This window comes from Lissotriton vulgaris, chromosome 5 (genome assembly GCF_964263255.1).
Source record: "Lissotriton vulgaris chromosome 5, aLisVul1.2, whole genome shotgun sequence".
Lineage (NCBI taxonomy): Eukaryota > Metazoa > Chordata > Amphibia > Caudata > Salamandridae > Lissotriton > Lissotriton vulgaris.
In genome coordinates, this window is record NC_141693.1 from 1,009,371,255 (window position 1) to 1,009,395,155 (window position 23,901).

Here is a 23,901-nt window from a genome sequence, read left to right on the forward strand (position 1 = left end):
GGCCGTGGACCAGGGTTCGATTCCCTGCCGCGGCGGGTCTCGGGCTCAAAAATTCCACGGAGTCGACAATTCTCGCTCTGGTGCCTACTCAACTCACGGGGTCACACTCTGTGACTCTGGGCAATAGCTTGCTTAATCTCCACTACAGCCCCTCGCGGCGGGATGCCTGGCTTTCACCTTGTGGATACCCGGCCGGGGTATCTCTCAGGGGAATACCAGGACGGGTTCCCTAAGCAAGCGCCTTGAGGCCCCTGGGTTAAAGTGCGCTATATAAATCGAAACTACTGCAGTCGGTGAGTTCCTTTTGGCACACAATGTAAATAAGTTTCTTTTTAGTGGCCAGGTATCTTTGGATTTTGGACTTCTCAGGAGTTTCCTGGTTTATATTGAGAAGAAGCTACAAAAAGTGAGTAAGTAAACAATGATACATGTGCCTGCAGTTATGAGACTGCATTTTGGTTGGTTGAAAGCACAAGTGATCTTTCACACATTGCTCCCATATATCTGTTAACTTATTCATGCAGCCTTATACATGGTCTGTTAGTTTCTCTTGGGTGTTAGAGGTGCCACCTTCAGGGGTGTAGAATTTATTAAAATATCTACTAGTCTATGGGGCAGGTTCCTTCCTGTTTTCCATATTTACTGATTTTTACAGATAAATACTGACCGAATCCCATATATTTTCTTGTCTGCATTTATTTTTAAATGTGCATAAAAACCGAAATTAAGTGCTTTTTGAGTGATGGCCAATAACTTTGTGAATTGATAGGTAAATGGGTTTAAAAAGAAAGGAATTTTAGTAAAGAGGCTTAAACAGCTGTAGATATGCACAAAGCTGGTACTGAAATATGCATATTTTCATATAAGTGCATTGATTTCTCTTCTGTGGTGTTTATATCACTGAAACCTGGCAGGCATTCAAGCATGACTGCATATTTATTGGTGAAATAAATGTGGAACTATACCAGTTTCAGCTTTACTTTTTTCACAAAACCCATCATAAATATAGATAAATACGCCCCTTCGCTGCGGGGGTAAGGGAAGGGGGCGCGCACAGCGCCCGCATGCTCATGACGAGCTGAGCTCGTCATGAGCTACAGTGCTCCTGTGCTCATGACAAGCTCAGCTCGTCACAGGTGCATTGGCTCCTTTGGATCACTCAGCACAGCAGGGGAATTCTCCCCGACCTGAGCGTTCCACGGCCCATGACTAGCTACATGAGCACCGTGCCTCATGACGAGCTCAGCCCGTCATGAGCATGGAAAAGGATACAGATCAAGTTGACAAAAAAGAAATATGGAAAAATACAGAGCGAAATGAAAAAAAAAAATACAATAAAACTGGTACCCCTGTTCATAAATCTACTTGTCCCTTTTGTGCCATGTAGTGCAGTAACAAATTATGGTAACCATCTTATTATAAAAGTTCTCTGATATAGCCTCTCTGGTTATGCCAGGGCTCATGCCATCGTATGGTTTGAATACTAGCAATCCCCTGTTTTGCCACCTTTCCACAGATCTACATTCTGGAGTTGGAATGCTAATTTGAGTCTCGGCAAACCTACTAACTTGCTTGTTTTATGGATTTTCACCAGCTCTTCGCTAATCCATTACTATACTGAGAAAGGTTGGAAATGTACTCCTGACCATGGCAGGCGTAAAACATCTTCCAGGGTTGGGGGAAAAAGTGGTTAGAGGGAAAGTGAACTTGCAAACGCTCAACAGATTTTTCCATGAGTAAATCTACACATGCATATTTGCTCGTGCTAAAATACAGTTCACAAATATTTTCTAAGCATTCGATATCTAGGACTACCTCTGTAAATTCTTGTGAATTCATGAAAATCGCAAATCCAAACTAATGCAAGGACTTATGCCTACGGTGCACTTTTGATACTTTCTTTTATAATTGGGCCCCTAATTTGGTTGGTTATTAAAATTCTGTCCTTCTTTCTCTGTGTTTCTATCGACTGGCTTCACTGTGGGCGACAACATTCTGTTTTTTCACAAGGAGCACATAGGCACACAAAATGGTTTTGTTCAGTGCTAGGAATTCCTGTGGCAATGTGTACTTTTTGAGCCCCCAAAAAGTTTTTGCTTTTTTTCAGGGTTTGTTAATTTGGTGAGGGCACGGCAGCTCCCACACCAGAAAGGTATTACAGAAACCATGCCAAAACAAAACATGCATTGACAAACCCAAAGGGCTGACCAGCAATTTCAGACCTACTGGCTTTGCCACTGTTTGTTTATTTTTGTTTCCCATAATCCTGTTGAAACTGTTACACTGATTTTCCCTTATGAAATTTTTGGGGAAGTACTAGCATGCATCAACACGTTTTACTTAACGATGTTGCAAGGAAATGGTACATACATTTTATTGTAGTTTAGCAAAAAAAAAATCCTAGTTGCATCTTTTTGTAACATTTTATTTTGAAATTAAACAATCATCAATCTTGCTTTCACATTTCTGCAAATATTTGCATCTAATCATAGAGCATTCTGGGAGCATTATATGTAGCCTCCTATTGCTAACCTTTGAAAACGTGTGTACAGTTTTATACTGGAACCCCTGTCAGTAGGGCAGTCCGAGCATACATTTCGTTAGAGCGCTCACCCTAATAATATAGGCTATGCATTAATGAACCATTTATACACGTTTGAACCGCATTAACATATGGACACAAATATTACCTTAACTGCAGACCATGACCTTTCCTGATCCATAATGTGGTACTGTACACTGGCAGCTAAAGGGTTTGTGCTGCATGGGGTTGGGCCTACTTGTCCCAAGGACAAAATACACATTATAACTTGTTGTCAACTGTATCATTCTGAGCTGCCTCCAAACCTAAGGATACAACGAGATACCCAAGTGTATTGCAGATTACAGAGGGGCCTCCAAAGTGCATAAAATGGATAAATACAGTCTAGTACCATAAATTAGTTTAATCAATTGACTATTTCTCTACAAACTGTTCTATCGGGGACCAAGCATCAGAAAGGTCAAGGATTTTAATTCTGGTCATCCATGATGTAGCTACCCCTGTTTCCTTATAATGGTGTTTCAGTTCAGGATATATTCGGTGGACTTGTGCTTCACAAAGTAGTGCGCTTATTAATCATACCTAATTGCATTGTAACTACTTTATTGCACCCTTTGATGGGACACGAACTTGCAACATGAGTGTAATGACCTAGATCACCTTGCCCATGAGATGCTGCCCTCCTGTGTGGTGTAGACAAATTCCTCAATGCCTTTCCACCAGCTCCACGCATTCACATAACTGCAAAAAGTGAAGAATTCCAGCACTGTGAAGATTATACTGAAAGACCCATCAAACCTAGACTGATTTGGGTTTGGGACCAGATTCTACCTTCAGACAATTTCTTGCTTCTCTGGATTCCATATCAACTGGTGCAGCAGGCAGTAGGAACTCTGTCTCATTTTTTCCCTACAGTTGCTTAATTTGAGGGCATAATTGCTGATACACTAGTATAAGTACATCTTGCTTTCCTAGCAACAAACATTAAGATCATGTGTTGAACCAAAAAAACTCTTCTAGGCATCCTTATAAAAGCTAGAGTTTTCACTTTTGTGACTGGGCTCGTAAACATCACTGTTACTGTTGGAGCTGATGCAGTTGAGTGTGAGGGAGCCCTTATGTTAGGGTGTTTAGAAGGGAGTCCCAGCAGAGCCACGCCTTGGCTGCTCCCAAGATTCACCTCTTCTTTCTGAAGTGATACTGTTCGAAAAGGTGCTGCTGGACCTGTGCAAGGCCACATGGCTGCCTGCCAGAGTGGCTGCTGACCCTAGCTTTCTGCCCTGGACTTTCATTCCCACCTCGTGGTGTGATGGACCTTCGCCCAGGCCCAGCCCTATCTGGCTGCAGGGCCCCGGTGCCGCGCCAGCCCAACTGATCAGGTGGTTTCAAGCCCGTTCTCAGTGTTTTCCTCCCCCTTGCGCTGCTGATGGCTGAAGCCTGAAGCCTGGCTGGAGGAGAGCCAGCGCTAACCCTGCAACAGGTAAGGGAGGTCTCTCAGTGGCTGCTGTGCTGGGGCTGATCCCCGTGCTTCAAGCTGGCAGAACTTTACTGTGAATATATATAGGTCTAACTTAAAGGAAAGGGTGCTACATGAAAAGAAACTTAGTATGATGAAAGTGAGTAAAAGCATTGATGAACTTGGCCCTTTTGGCAGGTTCACCCCTAAACTTTTTGCCTTTTCTGTGGCCTGATATTAGTCGTTTTTGGCCTCTGCGCACTTTAGCACTGTGGACCAGTGTAAAGTGGTTGCGCACTGAGTGCGTTTGGCCTGCTCTCCCATAGGAATGCATGGGGGATATGTGTGTCCCTGGTAATTCCTGCAATGAGAGGAGTGCAGGTGCGAGTTTAGTATGTGTGAACTCGTGAGAATAAATGCCTGATGTGAATTGCATGTCTGGCTTGTGATTGACAGGTGCTGGATGGTGTGGTTGGCTCCAGGAACCAGGATGGGTCTGCCCAGTGGTGAATAGGGAGATCTGCATGTAGATGGGAGGGAGGAGTTGCACCTGGGACCTGAATAGGGCTGTGCCTTCCCTCCACAATGCTGGCTCAGCCCCCTGTGGTGCGTCTGATCCCGGAGTCCCCCCTAACAAAGGAGAGAGGAGCGGAGCAAAACAAAGTGCTCCAAAGTATGAATGCAGGGGCTGTGACCCCGTGAAAATGTTCTCTGGTGTGCTATTCCTGACTTGAGGGGGACCTGCTGCTGCTGCTGGGCTCCAGAAGGAACTGCCACTAGAGACTGCCTCCCTGCTGGAGGGCCCTGTGAGCTGGCCTGCCTCGGCCCAGCCTTTGCCCCCTTGCTCCTGAAAAGACTTTTTCTAGACTGGGCACTGTTCGTTCTTTATGTTGTTCTTTAGCTTTATTCGATTTTGTTTAAAATCATAAAAGCATACATTTGAAAAACTCATGACAAGAGTTACATACAAAAGCACAAAATGACATAAAGATAAAACATTTGTCCATGTTACGTGAATAAGTTACTTGTGTCATAGTAGCATTCGTGATTATCCATACCCATGGCCAATGTACATTGTTACAGGGTGGTTGAAGGCGGAAAAGCCATGGCCACACAGTGCACGGATGTTACTGCGCTTCGTGTGAGCTGGCTCTGCCCTTGGTTTTAGTTGAGGGATAAGTACCCTGCTTGGGTAAAAGTCGCGTAAGTCCCAGATGGATATAGGGCCAACACCTTCACGGGGGTACAAAGATCGCAGGTAGGGAACGACTGAACTGCTTCTAAATTTTATAAGAACAAGGTCACCGTCAATATCTTTTTGTAAGGGGCCTAGCCAGCCCACTCTTCTAACAGATATGATGGTCCCATCAAAACCCATGGGCAGGGGCCTGTTTTTAGTTAACCAGTATATGACTTTGTTGAGTAAGTCTTGTTCCCGCTCAGTTTTTCCATGTTTGATTACTGGAACTCCTGCAAGAACACACACAAAGGGTGCAGCCTCCGGGGGTAGCTGAATGTGAGTTGTGTTATTATTAGGTTCTACTCTTGTAGCAGTATGTTGTAAAGGACCCGGTTTGTGGTTAGCTTTAGGTGCATTGGGGGGTGGAAGGATAGGGACTAAAGGTTGAGATTAGTTGTTGCTGTTAGTACCAGGTGGGTTGGGACAGATTGATGATACAGGATTTTCAGTATGAGTTAGGTTGGCCTTAATGCATTTCTCTATTCCCAACAACCTATCCCCTAGGGTGGCAATTTTAACAATTAATGGCGAAATGAGTGAGCCAACCATTTGTTCAATCTGGGCCAGAAAGCTCGCATTGAAGGAGGTACTCCATTGGTCTATTTTTTTCTTCCAATTTTAGAAGGGGGTTAGTTGCAGTCAGTGGAGAGCTAAAACACAGTTTTTGTTTTGATTTGTTCCCTATGGGCTTAGCCCTAATCCCACTTCCTTTTACTAGATGAGGATTGAGGAAAAACTGTGTTTGGTTTATTGGCATTTTTGGATTGGGGAAGTTGTACCAGGGGACTAGCGATTGGGGTTAACATTCTGGGTCGTTTAGCGAGGCAAGGGGAAGAGCTATTGATTTCGTTTCTGGCTTCCACAGTGGCATAGCATGTTTTACAGAGGGAATTTAGCTCGTCCAGCAGCGAGAGATGTTGCACCATACCATTCGTAGGGTCGGGCGGTTCATTAATGGATATGCTAGAATTGGCAGATTCATTCATGATGGCGGTGGGCGGAGATGGCCTTCCTAGAGTTTGTGGCCCTGAGTACAGGCCTCTCTGGCTGATTGATTTATTGGTCACCCCCTAATGAGTCATCATGGGGTGTGCAAATGTTAGGCTATAACAAAGCCTCAAGAAATTCAAAGGGTATTAAAGAATTTTCAGCTAAGGTCCAGTTTGTAATCCCTTGCCAAAATGTCAGGAAGATCAGAAAGTTGGTACCTTAGCAGTGTGATGATGTCAGGGGGAGTGGCCCCGTCCCGTCCTCTTCGTGCCTCGGAGGGCCACAGAGGGCCCGCGCGCGCCCCGCGGGCCGGAAATGAAGCGTTGAATATATCCTCCCCGGTATCCAGGGGGTGGGGCTGCCGGTCCGCTCTCAGCCTCCTGGGACAGGTAGTCCCGCTGCGTCCCCTGCTCTCCCCAAGCAAGAACTGATGGCAGGGTCGATGCGTCTCCCGCGAAGCGGAAGGCGCAAGAAGTATTTCAGAGTTCCCCGGTGTCCAGGGGGTGGGGCTGCCGGTCCGCTCTCAGCCTCCTGGGACAGGGCACTGTATCTATGTTATTACTGAGAGCGCTTCTTTTTTTTTTTATTGGCAGCTCTTCTGCTAATTGGACCTGAGCGGGTGCCCACCCCGCTGCGGAGTGGCCCCCGTGGGTACACCTGGTGTGGGGATCCCCCCTGTGTGCAGAGAGGAAGCGGGAGCCCACCCCGCTAATTTATGCAGAAAACCGAGTGGGAGCCCACCCCGCATCTTTACCTTGAGGGCTGGTGCCCACCCCGCAGTGTTGCCTGTTTTTGCACGGGTGCCCACCCCACCATTATACTTGCTTTGAACGAAGGCGGGAGCCCACCCCGTGCTTCTTTGAAGAGGAGACGGCATAGTATTTGATGTAATCGAAGGCGGGAGCCCACCCCACGCTTCGGTGAAGAGGAATCGCCATTATACTACTGGGATCAGCCCGGAGGAAGTCAGTGGGCGTGCCTGGTTGGAGGCCAAGCCGGAAGACTAATCCAGGCGGGAGCCCACCCCACATTGGATGTGGCCAGGACACAGGGAACTGAATGGCGTCGGGAAGGCAGGGCTTCCGCAGCTGCGGTGCGAGCCCTAAATGTTGTGTCTGCCGAAGCGGGGCTCCCAGAAGTGCAAGAGAGCCCCGCGGTGCCGGAGTAGAAGACCCAGAGCGGCCGCCACAGGAGACGAGGCGAGTCCCCCAGCAGCTTTGGTGAGTGGGGCTTCACAAGGGTATTGTTGGTGCCTATCGAGGCACCTTGCTGTAGAGTGGCCTAAGGCCATCTTTGCACACATGTTACGTTAGCATGGCTTATTAGAAGTTTAAACCCCATTTTACCTTTTGCCGCTTTTGCACACGACGCTGCATATAGCTGTTTTTGTAAGTTAGGCTTCCTGAAGGTCTACACATGAGAAAAGGTTTGTTTTCAACATCTCTAGACTTACCTCGTGCCCCTAGTCTGCACAGTGAGTGCTGAAGCCATCAAGGTTATCATAACATGGTAGCTGTTGTTCGACATGATCGAGTAACGCTTTTTAGACACAGCAATTTGGCAGCTGTGAGCCAACTGAGATTCTGGTGCCCTTATTATTGCACAGTTGCCATGATTTCACACACTTGGAAGATTTTCCGTTTCCAGGGATGCAGAGAGCTTTTGCTGAGCCTGAGGTGATTTACTCTTGCTGTGCGGAGAGGTAATGGGGTCCCCCAAACAAGCCTAAGAGACCTTATTTAGTTTATAATACATAGTTCCTATATAGGGAGGGTGTTATAACTAGGCACTATAAGACCTGTTTTCACCATCATTGTAATATGATTTCTCCTTTTGTATTTTATGGAATTGTAACAATGCTGACGATATGTCTAACCATATGTCTGCTTATGTTGGCTAAGATACTGCACATTAGAACACGTTGTTAAAATAAATATTTTAACCTTACCCGTGTCTCTAATTTACTCCTGTTGTGGACTGGTATGAGAGTATAATGAAAGAGTGTTCTCACTTCCCACCATTCCTGAGTTTGTCCTAAGTTGAATGTTCTAGGTTGTCTAATCATTGGTTACTTTGCTATAGGATAGGATGAAGAGCTAATGTGACACTGATGAAAGCTGGTTGGGGTTTTTCTAGGCACTGAGGTGAGTTTCTGGTACATCACAATTCACTGATGTCCTGTGTATGAGCAGGATTCTTGCAACATTGCCTGTTCTGGTTGGTCTTCACAGCTGCCCCAGCTTATAGAGGGCAGCTGCAACAATAGGGTATCTAGTCTAACTTTAGAGTCCCCGAGCTGGACTCCACCAGGTGCATGGTTGGTGCATGGTTGGTGCTTGTAGGTGCCCCCTCCCCCTGTTCTTTCTCGGCTGTCCTGCAGGACCACAGGCAGCTGCAACGTGGGGGCCAAGTATTTTAGGAGTCCCAGAGAGGGCCCCTAACGGCCTGTGGAGGGCCAGTGGCATTTTCACCAGCTACCCCACCTGGCAGAGGGCAGCTGCAACATTGCCAAACTAGTGATAGAGTCCTAGAGAGGGGCACGCTAGTGCCAGGGCTCCTTTTCACAGCTGCCCAGATATTACTGGCCAGCTGCCACGTTTAGGCTTGAGTAATTGCGCCTTCTGCTTTTGCTGCATTGGCAGTCGGCTCGGACATTCTGGACATTGTGCATTTTTGAGCCCCTGTGGCAGGCCAGTCAGCCTGGGGCCAGTTTCAGTGTGTTGTGCCCCCGATTGGGGCACGCTGTTTTTTGTCAATTATTCCCCAAGATGTTTATGCTTGTGATGTCTACTGTGATGCCTATTGCGTAATGTGTGATGCTAATGAGGTTTGGGCATAATGTAGTTTTATGCCTAAAGGTGACTCATGCGCAAGGTGATTTATGCATCCTCTGTTTTACGTTGCAGGATCTCCTGCTAAGTTCCTAGCTTCACCAGTAGTTACTGAGTGTGCTTTTACATTTTCTACTTGTGCTTTTTCTAAAGATTCTGACCGTGGCCTGATTGGCCCAGCCATATGTATATAATCCCCTGTAAATACTGCCCTGTGCCAGTTGGCACAGTGTATATTGTGTGATTACCATCTAATGTGTCTTATGATAAATAAAAGGCTATTTTTGATATAACCTTGTGTGGAGTTCCTTTTGTGGTGTGCCTAGTGGGTTGCTGCTGTATGTGTGTGTGTGTTGTGCAAACACTTTACACATTGCCTCCGGGATAAGCCTGTCTGCTCGTGCCACGCTACCAAGGGGGTGAGCAGGGGTTATCTTGGTGTGTAACTCCCTTGCTTTGACTAGAGTGGTGATCTCTGCCTGGCTTTGGCGCAAGCCTTAGCCAACCAGAGATCCCATTTCTGACAAACCTCTTTATAGCGCTTAGTGCCCCACTCCCTCCTTTTCTGTCAGCATATGCTAGATTTCACTGTCCCAGGACTCTAGTGCCTCGAATAGGCCAAGCCGTCCAAACCCAAACTGGTGGTAATGTTGAAATCTCGCCAAATCCATATGACTGGGTGAGCGTGAAAACAAGGTGCGACAGCCATGGTTCCCTAAAGGATTTGTCCATCTTTTTAGTTAGTAGTTTGAGATTTTAAGCATTCAGGGGCCAGATATACATGTAAACCTTTGTTTTAAAAGTTGCATTACTGAAACTTTTGTTATGTTCTTTTATTTTATTTTACAATGTTACTTGTTGGCCCGCCTCAGAGTGTGGTTGGGTTTTGGACAGGAGCGGCCACATGCTTACCTCTTAAGACCTGGATCTAGCATGAACTCCTTGGAAGAGATGTGTTCCCTCTTATGCCTTAACAACTTGAGGTATTTGATGGAGTGCAGAAAAAGTGGTCAAGATTTTTCTGAAACCAGGTCCATCAGCAGCTATTTCAGATATAGTGCCCTCCAGGAACTCATTGGAATACAAAACTCTTGGGTGCTAATCCATATACAAGGTCCATCCAGATCTATTCTGTATGCAGTGTCCATATGAATCTGCTCCGTATGCAGAATCCATCTGGATCTATCTCCTATGGAGAATCCATCTGGATCTATTTTTTATGCAGAATCCATCCAGGTGTACTCCATATGGAAGGCCCATCTGGATCTATTCCGCATGCAAGACCCATAAGAAGCTATTCCATGTACAGGTTCCATTGTGAGCAATTCTAGATTCAAGGTCAGTCAGGAGCCGCCCACCAGTAACTATTGCACATGAAGGCACATCAGAACATTCTCCAGAGTCTGGTCATTGGTAGATTTTCCAGAGAAGAGGCCTATCACAAAGTAAAAGTTCTGCCCTAGCACTCTGTTGTCATAAACGTTTGCATTTTACCCGTTAGTAAATTGTGGAATAGAGACTGAAGTGTAGATGGCAATGTAAAGACATTTCTGTTGATGTTTTGATGATTTAGTTTAGTTTGGATGACAGATCTGACAAAGAAGGTCAAGTTGTATCTGGTCATGCATTGGGAACCAATGAGTCACTTTCAAGTTAATTAAATATTCAGAGAATTGCATGGATCCAGCCCCCTGTTGCGGGAATGGGCAACTGTATTACTTTTGCAAAGATACAAAGTGTTGCTTAGCAGTGTTCTTTAGGAGGGAATGTTAATGGGATTTCAACCTGAGCTGCAGACAGAAACACTTTTTGGCTAGGGAAAGGTTTTGGGGTGCACTTTCTGTTCCCAAGATGGGAGGGGACTTGTTTTTACACATATTTGAGCTAACCTAACCTTTTTAAAACCTGCTGAATCCTGCCCACGTTGGACTGTTTTGCTGACGTCGGTGGGATGAGTCAGATAACGTGTTGTCTTTTGAATTGTCGTGGTCATTTGTATATATTTGTGTATTGTTTGCAGACTGAGCAGAGGCTGTGAATATCTGTGTGTTTACAGCAAACGAGCATCTCTTTTCTAGAGATGGTGTGTGAATGCGTCAGTGGAAGCTCTTGCGAAAGGACTAGGTGAGAAGGACGTTGTTAGGCGTGTGGAGACAGGAGAGTTGTTTTTGTGGGGGATTGGGGAGAAATCCAGGAAGTGCAGAGCTGAAGATTCAATGGGTACATGTCAAACTACCACAAACACTGGACTATCAACAATCTTGGGTTGCGGGGCAGTTTGCTACCCAGCTTAAATCGCTTCAATGCCTCGTCAGGGCTATATAAGTGCTATATAAATGACATTACAAGTGATTTAGAAATCCTAGCTGACTCCTGATATATCCTCAACAGTATGGGAGACAGACTCTGATTACAAAGAGGCCATATACATCCATGCACAAATATCTGGTTTTGCGATTACCAGTGGTGCGCAGTTTACCCAACTGGTAATTACCAGGTGTGATAAAAACCTGTTAAATTACAGCAGACCAAACCTGACCAATTCTACTGCAGTGAAATGGCCATGTAAATTACAGGGCAAACAAATTTCGCTGAGCCAAAACACCAAAATCTTGTGGTTATTTCTTTGTGCAAAACTCAAAAAAACTTTCAATTTTTGGAACTGCTCTTTTCTGCTTTTGCTCGTAGTACAGACATTCTCAATCAATTGTGTAGGTGGTAGAACATGAATTAAGAGGATTGTGGTAGTGAGAGGTACTCCGTATCAGTTTATAGTTATGAACGTTGGCCTAATCCCAAATTCAAGGATCTTTACCATGTCAAGACACCAGGATAGCTCGTTTTTGCATGTGCAGGATCTTTATAACAAGCATTGACAATGCAATAGGTCTCGCAATTACATTGTTTCGAGCTATTGGAATTGAAAATGTTATTGGGTTTTTTCCCCTTCGTGAAGCATTAATCAAGTAATGGTGTTGTAAATGACAATGTCTTTTACCCCCTGTTGGCAATGCTCAATTGTACATCCAATCAGACTACCTACCACTGACTTTAGTCTGGAGACCACTACATTTTACTAGCTAGCAACAGCCACACAGCTCCAAACCATATGAATTAGGTTTGAGTATTCAGAAGTGCTTCTGAGATGAGAATCTTGGCAGGATGGATAGATGTTCTGAATCCTAGTTAGGGTAACTTATGTTCTGTGTAAATACTTCAATTTGACAATCTTGACATGAGCATTACTTGAGCATTCAATGATACACCCAATATCTGGGCACGCATGGGGGTCAGGCAAAGGTCTTGGCAGGTCCCCAATCTATCTGTGCCTAATCCATCATTGTTCCTGCTTTTTTACCCGCTTTAATTGCTTTGCACAGGGTTGAAATCCTCCAACCTCCCTTTCCGTAGAATCAATAGGCTTTCTGAGCAGGAATTGGCTTGCTGGTAAGTCATATTATTCCCTCGCTTCCTCAAACATAAGCAACCTTTCGTCTTAGTACAAATCACTTATTAGTAGGCACCTGCCTCTGATCCACTCCACTGCAGATTTATATCTCCAACTTTATCAGCACTGTATCTAGTAAATGCGGTGCATTCCTGCCCTTTCAAATTGGCGTGGGGCAGCGCAGCAAGAAGACTTGCGGCGCTGCCCTACGCCATATACAAAAATATGTGTGTGGAAACCACTTGGCATCAAGGTGAACATGTGATTTTCAACAGAACAAATATTTTTTGTTTTACTTTTCTTCCAAAATCTCCAGCTAAAAATGCATAATAACGTTGCCAATGCAAAGCGCTCAGCGCTTTCAAACGAGTTGCCTCTAAACGCTTTGACTATGGCTTTTATGACTGATAGAACCAACTGGGCTCAGGCACTCAACCTTAGAAGGATAAACGGCCGACCCGGCCAAGATGGGACGAAAAGGCTCAACAGACAGCTTCTATTCAAGTCACTGCAGCCACTGCGCAGGACGCTGAGCTGTCTCGTTGGATTATATTTAAAATAGAGGTCAAATAACGAAAAATTCAATTTATGGAAAATGACTTGCAGTAGAGGAAATAGCGGAATAAACTCAAGATATATAGACGGAAAAAGAAAAGGAAAAGCTGACAGGACAAATGTGTGCCCGGAGGCAGCGTAGGGGTCTTACTTTCAAAGCACATTTTGATGCCGGGAGCGGCAGGCACCAGATCACACGCGTTAACGTGTTTACGATCTTGCGAGGAGGGCCTCAAATATCAAAACACATGTGCCCATGTATACATATATGAATAATATTTTTTTTTTTAAAACAGATTTTATTGTTGTCCACATTAAAAAATAACAGGGCACAATCCGCCAACATGCCCACGCAGGGGCCCATACGTCAAGAAGCATCCCATTCGCAGCGTGGCTAAGGGAAGGAGTCGTTACGTCCCCATGACGCAAGCCACCTCTGGACCATGCTCTGTAAGTCTATAACAATCCATGCGTGAGCCGCCAGGGACGAGTCTCAGCAGAGTCCAGAAGGGAGAAACCCCAAGTGCCCGGGTGCAGCACAATACCTCTGTGCATGGCAGGTATCCTCAACCTCCAAGCCCCCCCCCCCCCCCCCCCCCCCCCCCCCCCCACCTGCGAGAGCCTCCGTCAGTGTCGAGTCCCCAGTGTTCCAGGACAGCTAATGGTGAACATTTTATCCGGATATGAACATTAACGAAGAAGCTTTATTTTCTTTCTCCAATCTCCCTTTTCGTCTAATTGCTCACAACCTAGCTCAGCCATTTCCCAGGCTGTGGTTTTACCCTGGCCACATTCGGTACTTTTAATTGGCCTGTCGGGCTTTACGGTGGTCCCGTCAAACAGCACTTTCTTGCGGTGGCTCAGGGGAGACAGATATACATGTTGCTTAATCAGCTATAACGTGCCAGTGATCTGTGGTAGGGCCTGCCTGGACTCTCTGCCTACATCACGTCTGTCGCTCTATTTCCGTGACATTGTTTGCCTTCTCATTGGGCTCAGTGCAGCACGTTATTATCTTTCTCCCAGTGGTATTTACAGTAGATGACCTGCCTTTAACAGCACTGACAATAATCGTATGTAAATAAGCTGCAGCTATGAGAAGGCTGAGCGTGCTCTGGGTAGAGTAGCGCCTTGTCTGCCTCTAAGCGCTGACAGTGCTTCTCTGCGCTATTATGAAAAGAGGAACTTGCTGCATGCTCCTTTTCATTAATTGGATCTGAGAGTTTCTCCTTACTCTGCCGAGTGAGGGGCGAGAATGGATTTCACCCACTAATCGGGTTCCCGAAATGCTTCTAATCGGTAAGAAAGGCGCACGCGGATTTTCATTTGAAGTTGGAGCTCACTCTACCCCCATTGCCATGTACAGCTCTTTGAACCCCTCTGGCGAAGCGCTTTATAATAACATTACTATCATTATGTTTTCGCTTTCTGAACAAGTTAAATATACGTTGCGGATTCGGTATAAATTGCCCCATGGTGTAAGGAGAATTCTATCCGGGTTGGACGATAATTATTGGTTGAAATCTGATGCCAACAAAGAGTTAACAAAAAAAGAATACATTGCCTGAAATCAGTGTCCTCAAGGTTATGATGTCACGCCTGTATTTATCTAGCGATTTGATGTTAGTGTTGCCATGCCATTGGACTACTATATTTTCTTTCAACACACTTACTTATTTTCGCTGCGGTTATTAATAATGCCATTATTTTTTATTTGCTTTTTTAATATTGTTTCTATGAATATTACAATTAATAACAAAATGCTGCGTGACCATTGCAGCACGTTGCACATGATGCTTAAAGAGGGCGCAAACGCATTTGCCATCCCCTAGTACGGGTCTCACCACCTATACTTTTTCAGTGGGGTCCGACTGCTCCCGACTTTCATGTAGCCACATAACAGAAGCAGCACTAATCTGAACTTGCGTGCTCTGTGGTCCAAGCGGAGGGGGAAAACGCCTAGTTGACCGGGGGAGGGACGTTCAGTATTTCAACATCCATTCATCTTCACCACAGCCCATAACCAACCGGCACCAACCATGTGCCCTCGGCCCGGACTGCGCGCACTGCCAACCTTCCGAGACAGCTGGCTGGCTCTAGCAAACGTATGTATGCGCCGTCTCCACAGAGCACGTGCATCGTCCCAGGGTGAGTACACTCTTCAGGAAGAGTTTGCACCCTCCTCACACCGACTGTGCACTTTCTGCCGCATGAGCATCCTCCCAATAATGAATGCGCCCTCTCAAGTTCGCTTGAGCAGTCAGTCTGCTGAACATGGAAACCCTAAAGTCAGCCAGTGTCACCTACTTTTCAAAAGCTTTAAGAACGTCTAGTGTAGAAAAAGACTGCTCCAGATTTCATCTGTTTTAGAATGATGAAATCCCAAGTAGGCCCTGCCGCAATCGGAACCTGTTTTCTTCCTTCAGACTGTCTGCTGATCTTTGCATCAGCCAGCGATTAATACTGCTTGCGTGGTTATTTAAAAGGGCGTTAGCCTTGCAAGCAAGCACTTGAAAGAGCAAACATATAAAACCATTCAAACTAAGATCAAGGCACGTAACTGCGGGTGAAAAGGCACCCCCTGCTGGTGATGGAGCATTATCGGCAGGAGTCCTCGGGCACAGAAATAGCTTTCTGAGCTATTTTAAACTACACTTCCTCAGATCCAGGCACAGAAGCCCTTTAGTGGTTTCTCTGACACCACTATCAGAAGAACACGCTCCACTTGTGAACAGCATCCTGGCTTGTATTTTCTGTCGTAGGCAATAGAAAGCTGCACTTTCAGTTCTCCCTACCCACTAAAACAGAGTTTACACGCACTACATGCTTGGTAGCCAGTTTCGGGGATCCCTGCTTGTGGGCTACGCTTTGCTCATGTTCTTTAAAAAATGACTCTTCGACCTGCTACTGCGTTTGGAAGGGGAACTGTGGAACCCTTTTTGAGGAGAACGCATCATACATTCTATTAGAAAAAAAACAAATAATCAGTCAGTCAAACTTCCCCTATCGGTATCTCAGGCATAAGTTAGGCAATCTGTTAGACACATGCAACTTCTGGGCTCACTCCTGCATATAAGGTCAATTAATTCATTTTACTTTTAGGTATTTGAATTAGTACATACCTGCCTCAAGAGGCAGCAGAGAGGCTGTCAGAGAATAATCTTACTGCATAAACATCACAAATCTAAGGTGCGCTAAACGGAACATGGGGGCAGATTTACAAGCCCCTTGTACCACTTTTCCATCACTTTTCCCATGTTAAAAGTGACGCAGAAGTAGCGCTAGGGGCTTGTAAATAAGCCCCATGGTGTTTATAGATCTTGTAGAAGTGTTTTCAGAAACTCAGATAAATTGTATTTTGCTATTTTGGCACTCACTTTCGCTTAGGAACGAGGCAATTTTTAAACCTTTAGTTGTAATCAGGGCCTTCCTTGTGCCCACCTTATCAACCATAAAATTAATGCTGTAATGCTTATTTGTATGCCCATTATGCTGCAATAATCTACTAGTTATCCGTTTCTTAGCATTTGATATGTAGCTTTTCTGTGGTGAGCCCTATAGTTTGCATTGTTAATAGCATTTTGTCTATAAAGTTGCCTCACCCTTCAGCTTTCGCTCTTTTTAAATACATCGAGACAGTCAATGTGGCGCGTCCAGCTAGCGCCATATTGGTGATTTATTTCCCTTTACTAGCGCTTCAGTAACATTTGTATATAAAGTTGCCTTTAACCCTTTTGCTCAATATGTTAGGAGCATGTTGTGCTAAATTGCTAGCACAGCATGCGTGTGGTATTAAAAAACACATGTGCGTAATGTGCACGCAGTTCATTTGCCGTTATCACACCATATTAAAAAACATGTGCGTAATGTGCACGCAGTTCATTTGCCGTTATCATACCATTTAAAAAACACGTGTGTAATGTGCACACAGTTCATTTGCCGTTACTAGTGCATTATAAAACTATGAAAATAAATGCCGTACTGCTTATTTGTATACCCAATATGACGCAATGATATACTAATCCAGTCCTGACGCTGAGCCACATTTCAAATTTGTTACCTTCGTGGTAACACGTCACGCACAATAATAGTTAGCCTGCGCCTATTGCTATAGAAGAAGTGCTTTTATGGCTCCACACCACCGCTCAACTCCACACCACCGCTCAACTCCTCACCACCGCTCAACTCCTCACCACCGCTCAACTCCACACCACCGCTCAACTCCACACCACCGCTTAACTCCACACCACCGCTCCATCCATCCATCCCCCCTCCATCCATCCATCCCCGCACTCCATCCATCCATTCCCGCCCCACACTCCATCCCTCCCCCGCCCCACACTCCATCCCTCCCCCGCCCCACACTCCATACCTCCCCTGCCCCAAACTCCATACCTCCCCTGCCCCAAACTCCATACCTCCCCCGCCCCACACTCCATCCCTCGCCCACACTCCATCCCTTGCCCTCTTGCCTTGCCCCTCTCTCGCCCTCCCTATATCTATCTTTCGCCCTCCCTCTATCTATCTTTCGCACTCCCTCTATCTATGTTTTGCCCTCCCTCTATCTATCTTTTGCCCTCCCTCTATCTATCTATCGCCCTCCCTCTATCTATCTATCGCCCTCACTATCCATCGCATCACCACAGCATCAATCAGGGGCACCACAATATCACTATGCGCTACCAGAGCATCAATGAACGCCACAGCATCACTCAGCGCCACCACAGCATCAATCTGTGCAACCATTCAACAACAACTGATTCAAATATGTTCTCTCAATGTTTCAAACTTTATTACAAATGTCACAATTTTTTTTAATATTTCACTTCTGTTCTTGTATTTTCATCACAATAAAATAAAATAAACATAATCTTCCAAAATGTTATTTGCAAAAGTTTAAGCTATTGCCATTATAAATTACAATAACTTTTAATATTAAATATTGAAAAAAATACAACCCATTGTTATTTTTAATATTAATACATCTAAGTCATGTAAATACAACACGTAGTGCATTACAAATGCTATAGGTGTCACGTTTGCAAAAGTTAACACTATTGGCATTGTAAATGACAAAGTTATTAATTTAGCTATTTTCAAAACAAAAACAAATAAAAAATTTGTCATTTACAATACTAATACCTCTAACTTTACTAATGCGAGCCCTTTTGCATTGCAAATGCTTGTTCGTTATGCCAGTGAATGACCGCAAATGTAACTCGAAAAACTAAATGAAAGGGCTCTTGGCGAGCGGCTTTACTCACACTTCTTGGCAGCTTAAAGCGATAACTTTCACTCATATTAACCAAACCCTACTGAAATTTGTTTGAAAAGACTGATTACCCCACAAGTAGTTTCTTTGCTGAACTTGCGTTTTCATGGCACGTATCAGATGATAGATGGTGGCATTAAAATCTGGAATTAGCTGCTGAATGCTTTAAAGAAAGCGTAAAGCTCAAGTTAGTATTTATTTATATCCATGCTGACTCATGGCATGGAAGGGGGTTCACAAAGGTCACCATTTTTCTGCTAAAACATCATTTATCGCGATTCATTCCTGAACACAACTTGACATAACAGCTGATAACTGAACATTAGAGTAGTTTAAATAAAGTATGGGGGCACGGCTAAAAAAAAAATCACAATTCAGGTAAAATGAGAGTGAACGCTTGTGCACCAATAGATTATTTTACTACTGAACCGTATGGAATGAATGTCAAAGTGAGGTCCGCAGTGCTGTCTGTTCACAGCACACACAGGTGGGGGTAGGCGAGGCCAGGTGCGCACACTTCAGCACAGACTGGGGTTCAGCTTTAATAGCAGCATTTCAAGAGATTTACAAAGAGTTAGACTCCTCCCGAGGTCAAACAACTGAAGTGTCTTCTTGGGGAAAAAATAACGTAATGCAAATAAAAAGGAGATAAAAAGAGGGGAGCAAACGAACAGAGACTAAGAGAAGGGCTAAATTATAATGGAAGGAAAAATAAGCAGAATGGGAGAAAAGGCTTTTCCATGCGGAAGGTTGGACAATCTCTTATCGGCGGCCTATCAGCAATAGTTGCCCAGTTTGTGCAAATTTGCAAAATAAACATCAGCACAGCTAGTCCATACAAGTGCAGCGTAAATATTTAATTTAAAAACGTCCCTCTCATAAGTCACAACAGAAAAAACTAAACAAACAAGTTACGTGTGCTCCGAGGCGGGGGGCTAAAGCAAGGAGAGGCTCCCTGAGCGGACTTGTGCTCGGGAGAGGGGTGGTTAGGGGGGGGAGGTGCTGAGGCAAGAAGACCTCAGTGTGCAGGGTAGTGCCTGCAGACTTTCTTATCTTTAGGGGGGTCATCTGTTTCCAATTAGCATGGCCACGCTAAGGCCAAGCTAATTAGAAACAGATGCCCCCCCCCCCCCTAAATATAAGAAAGTGCTTCACGATAGCTGCGAAGCAGATGACCCAGTCCAAATGGGCCGTCCAAAAGAGAGAAAGGGTAGTGGCCAAAATGCATCATTTTCAATGGGAAGCCAGCATTTAGCATAAACGCTGACACGACCCAATAAAAATGAAGCGTGGGGCTTCATGCCCCTGTCTGAAATCTCCTCTCTCACTATATGTCTCTCCGAGCCAGCATCGCATGCACTGCAGCACTAGGCGAGACCTAAAAACCTATGCATGGATACTAGCTGGCCAAGGATCTGTGTTTCAAGTGAACCATGGGGTCTCTTAGTGGGGTGACACTCCATGATGCAAAATCAACTTTTTTTAAACATAATTTAATGATTTCTTACCTAGGTCAGTGCATACAAAGCACATTTAATTAGCTCAAGACAGGTGCCATCCAAAGGACAGATGTCAAATTAAGTACTCCCTATCCAAACAAATCCCCCCCTCAAGTTTGGTGTAGTCATACATATATGAAAGTGGCCAGCACACCAAGTGACTTTAGTTGACTTCCCAAACAATTTCAGATTTCTTTCCGCTTCCAATCTTCCCCCAAACATTCTTCTGCATGATTTCCTCTAATCAAAAAGGTGCAGCGTCTGTAGCCTGGGAGACAGTTCCACTCCCTACTTGATTTCTCCATATACAGTAGCATTGTGTGCGAGATTGTTAGGAAGTCTTCCCTGTCTTAAACAAAGTTCTCCATGAGCCATTCAATGCTTGTAGTACCCGTACTGTTGTGAGCCACACAGACCGTGTGGAGTGAGAGACCTTTTTCCATCAAGTTAAGGAGGGCTCTTTTTAAGTCTTGAACAAATAGTGGAAGTGGTAGGGTGCACAACGAGAAGGTAGATTGGTTAGTCGATGGGAGGCTTCTGACTTCTGGGTGCACTCATAGGGTGGTGTTATCCGTCTAGAACACCTTTAGATATCAATGTGGTTGTGTATGCGGAGCCCCGCAGCTACATCCCCTGGTGAGGTACACCAATATGGATCACACAAAAGTGCTTCTGTTTTCGGTTATGAATCTTTGTTTATTTTATTTCCATTGTTATATATATATGGTTCCTTTATGGATCATTGACTTCGATATTAAACAGCATATCAAAAGATGACAAATGTTGTAATCCGTTAACATTTGAACATTGACCTCCAATGCATTTCGGGCTTAGGTGCCCTTGGTCACGGAGAGCCGAGGAGGAAGCAAAGAGGAGCAACAGTGAGGGACTGTTATCATTTTAAGAGAGGTCGGGGAGTCTATTGGAGTGCTATGGTGTGTGGGCTAATGAGATAAGTGCGCGAAGCTACAGTGCAGGGTAGGGTGTGTGATGGGAACGTTACCGCCGGTGGTGCAAACAAATTGCATATATGTGACCCATAGGATTACAAAATCTTACTTCAAAGTTACGCGTGGCGTCCTGAGACGTTCTCAGTCAGTCATCCGTAACAGAAGCACTTTTGTGTGATCCATATTGGTGTGCCTCACCAGGGGATGTAGCTGCGGGGCTCCGCATACACAACCACATTGATATCTAAAGGTGTTCTAGACGGATAACACCACCCTATGAGTGCACCCAGAAGTCAGAAGCCTCCCATCGACTAACCAATCTACCTTCTCGTTGTGCACCCTACCACTTCCACTATTTGTTCATCCACGAGTCCGCCTACGGCGGGGTAGCACACATCAACCATGCAATTCGACGACATCAGTAAAAGCACAGAAGCCAGAGCACATACATTAGCCTACGATGAATCGGAGAAAGAACGAATCTACTCGCTGATCGAGGAAGACATTAGCCCCTCCACTACCACCAGAAATAAAGAGCAATGTGTGAAGCAGCTAATTTACTTATCGAAACGACACATAAATCAGAAGCTCCATGCGAGCACGCTATTGCGCTATCACCGGGCACTCAGAATCCCACGCGGATTACGCATCTCACTAAAACCGTCTCTTTGTAAAAATTCCAAGACCTTCCTGGAGAAATGGAATGGGATATTGAATAAATGCAGTCTCGACCTGATATTATTAATTGTTGAAGAACTAGCTGGCATTTTGAAGGAACTTGAGTCAGAAATGAAAGAGATTGATAATGAAATTAAGAATCTCCTGACATCGGAGGAACTCGCAACTATGCTAGATGAAACCAAGATTATACTCGATAAGTATCAGAAAGAAATACACGAACGCAAAGTAAGGAAGTTTCGTCGTGATACGCTTGATTACAAGCTCGATGAGGTTTACTCGTGGGCTGATGTCTACGCCCAAAGACGCCGCAACCGACCATTTAACCCCCAAACGGACACTTCCTCATCTGATACTGACTCGACAGCTCGTCCAGCAAGAAGACCCCCAAACACTAGAAATGTACCTGACAAACAACAGGCCAGTACCAGCACCAACGCCAGTGCCCCCAGCACTAGTGAAGAACAAACAACATCCAGCTCGTCTCCTTTTTTAGAGATCAGCCCAGACCCTCCAGAAGACCCAGGCGGAGCAAGATCAAAAGAACGAGACATAAGTCCACCGGCCACAAGGAGCACAGTTGCCAAAAAAGATCAGAAACCAAACAAAGCAGTCTCGTGATCAACATCTCTAAAACCCAAATATCTAACCATCAAATGAATCTTTTAGAAAAAGGAACGTCATTTATTCCAACAACATCAACTAACCTCCTGGAACTTGAGGTTAGCACCTTCAAATTCACTCGAAAACTGAGACTAAGACACTTTTTCGATAATGTATTACCTCCACCTACCACTGAGAAAACAGATGAACTTAAAGGTTTACGACCCCCAAGCACCTATCAGGCACCTACCAGCCACAAATGTATCGATTTGTTTGAAACACTGGTTCGTAAAGATTCTGCAAACATCAACTTCAAGGCACCTAGAAAAACTCAAAATCTGACCAACAAAGATCGGGACGTACTGAAGTCCCTAGCTAACAATCCGAGCATAAAACTCACCAAACCAGACAAAGGCGGGGCCCTTGTTATACTTGACAGCGAAATGTACACGAACAAACTTTTGGAACACATTCAAGACACCGATACCTACATGGCCCTGGAGTGCAACCCAACCAATGAGTATTACAATCAACTCAAAGAAATTGTCCACAAAGCATACCAATCAGGAATCATAGAAGAACGCACCAAAAGGTATCTGATAGTGGAACACCCCAAAAGTCCAACGATACACATGTGTCCGAAAATTCATAAAAATCTTATGGACCCCCCATTCAGACCGATAGTGTCCACCAAACGATCGATCCATGAAACCACTGGTAAATTTTTGGACAAATACCTACAACCTCTAGTTAATCAATCATTGAGTCACATCAAAGACACTACAGAGTTCCTCACAAAACTATCCTGCATTCAAACTTCCAGCAATGAACCTCTAGTGTTCTGCACAGCCGATGTGAGTTCACTATACACATCAATACCCCACGCGGGGGGCATCGAAGCAATAGAACAGACCCTACTCAAAAGCAACATTCATCCTGACATGCAAACGTTCCTGATGGAATTAATGATATTCACACTATATCACAGCTACTTTAAAGTCGACAATCAGTGGTTTTTGCAACTCTCTGGAATGGCTATGGGAAACTGCGCTGCCCCGTCCTACGCCAATACCTACATGGAGAATTTCGAAACGAAATACCTGTACACTAACCCAAGTTTTCGAAAACACTAGAAACTATTTTTACGATACATTGATGACCTATTTTTCCTATGGGCAGACACCAAAGAATCTCTCCACAATCTCCTGATGGAAACCAACACCAAAGATCCACGGATCAAACTCACGTGGCAAATCAGTGAAACCGACATCGCCTTTCTAGATGTTCACATCAAGAATACCACTGACGGAATAGTCACGGATCTTCACAGAAAGAGCACAGACCGAAATAATGCTCTCCACTTCACTAGCTTCCACCAAGGCTCCCTGAAAAAACATCTCCCATACTCCCAAATGCTGCGCGTCAAGCGCATCGTATCTGATGAGACTATGGTCCACAAACGGATGATGGAAATGTCAGACAGATTCCGGGCACGTGGCTACCCAGAGACTGTCCTGCAAGATGCACAATCCCGTGTCGCCAACATATCCAGACAGGACTGTCTGACCAAGACTTATAAAAATACAGAGCAACGCATGGTCCTTGTGTCCAAATTTTCCACTGCAAGTGCAGCGTATAAAAAGATCATCTGGAAGCACTGGCCAATATTGCAGAACGAGCCCGACTTTCAAGGCATCTTTAATGAGCCACCTATATTTGCTCATACCAGGAGCCGAAACCTCAAAGAAATATTGGCTAAGCCCACCGAGTCAACCAAACGACATCGTGGCACTCAACCGTGCTTGAACTGTGGCCACTGCAACAGTGTAATTAGGGG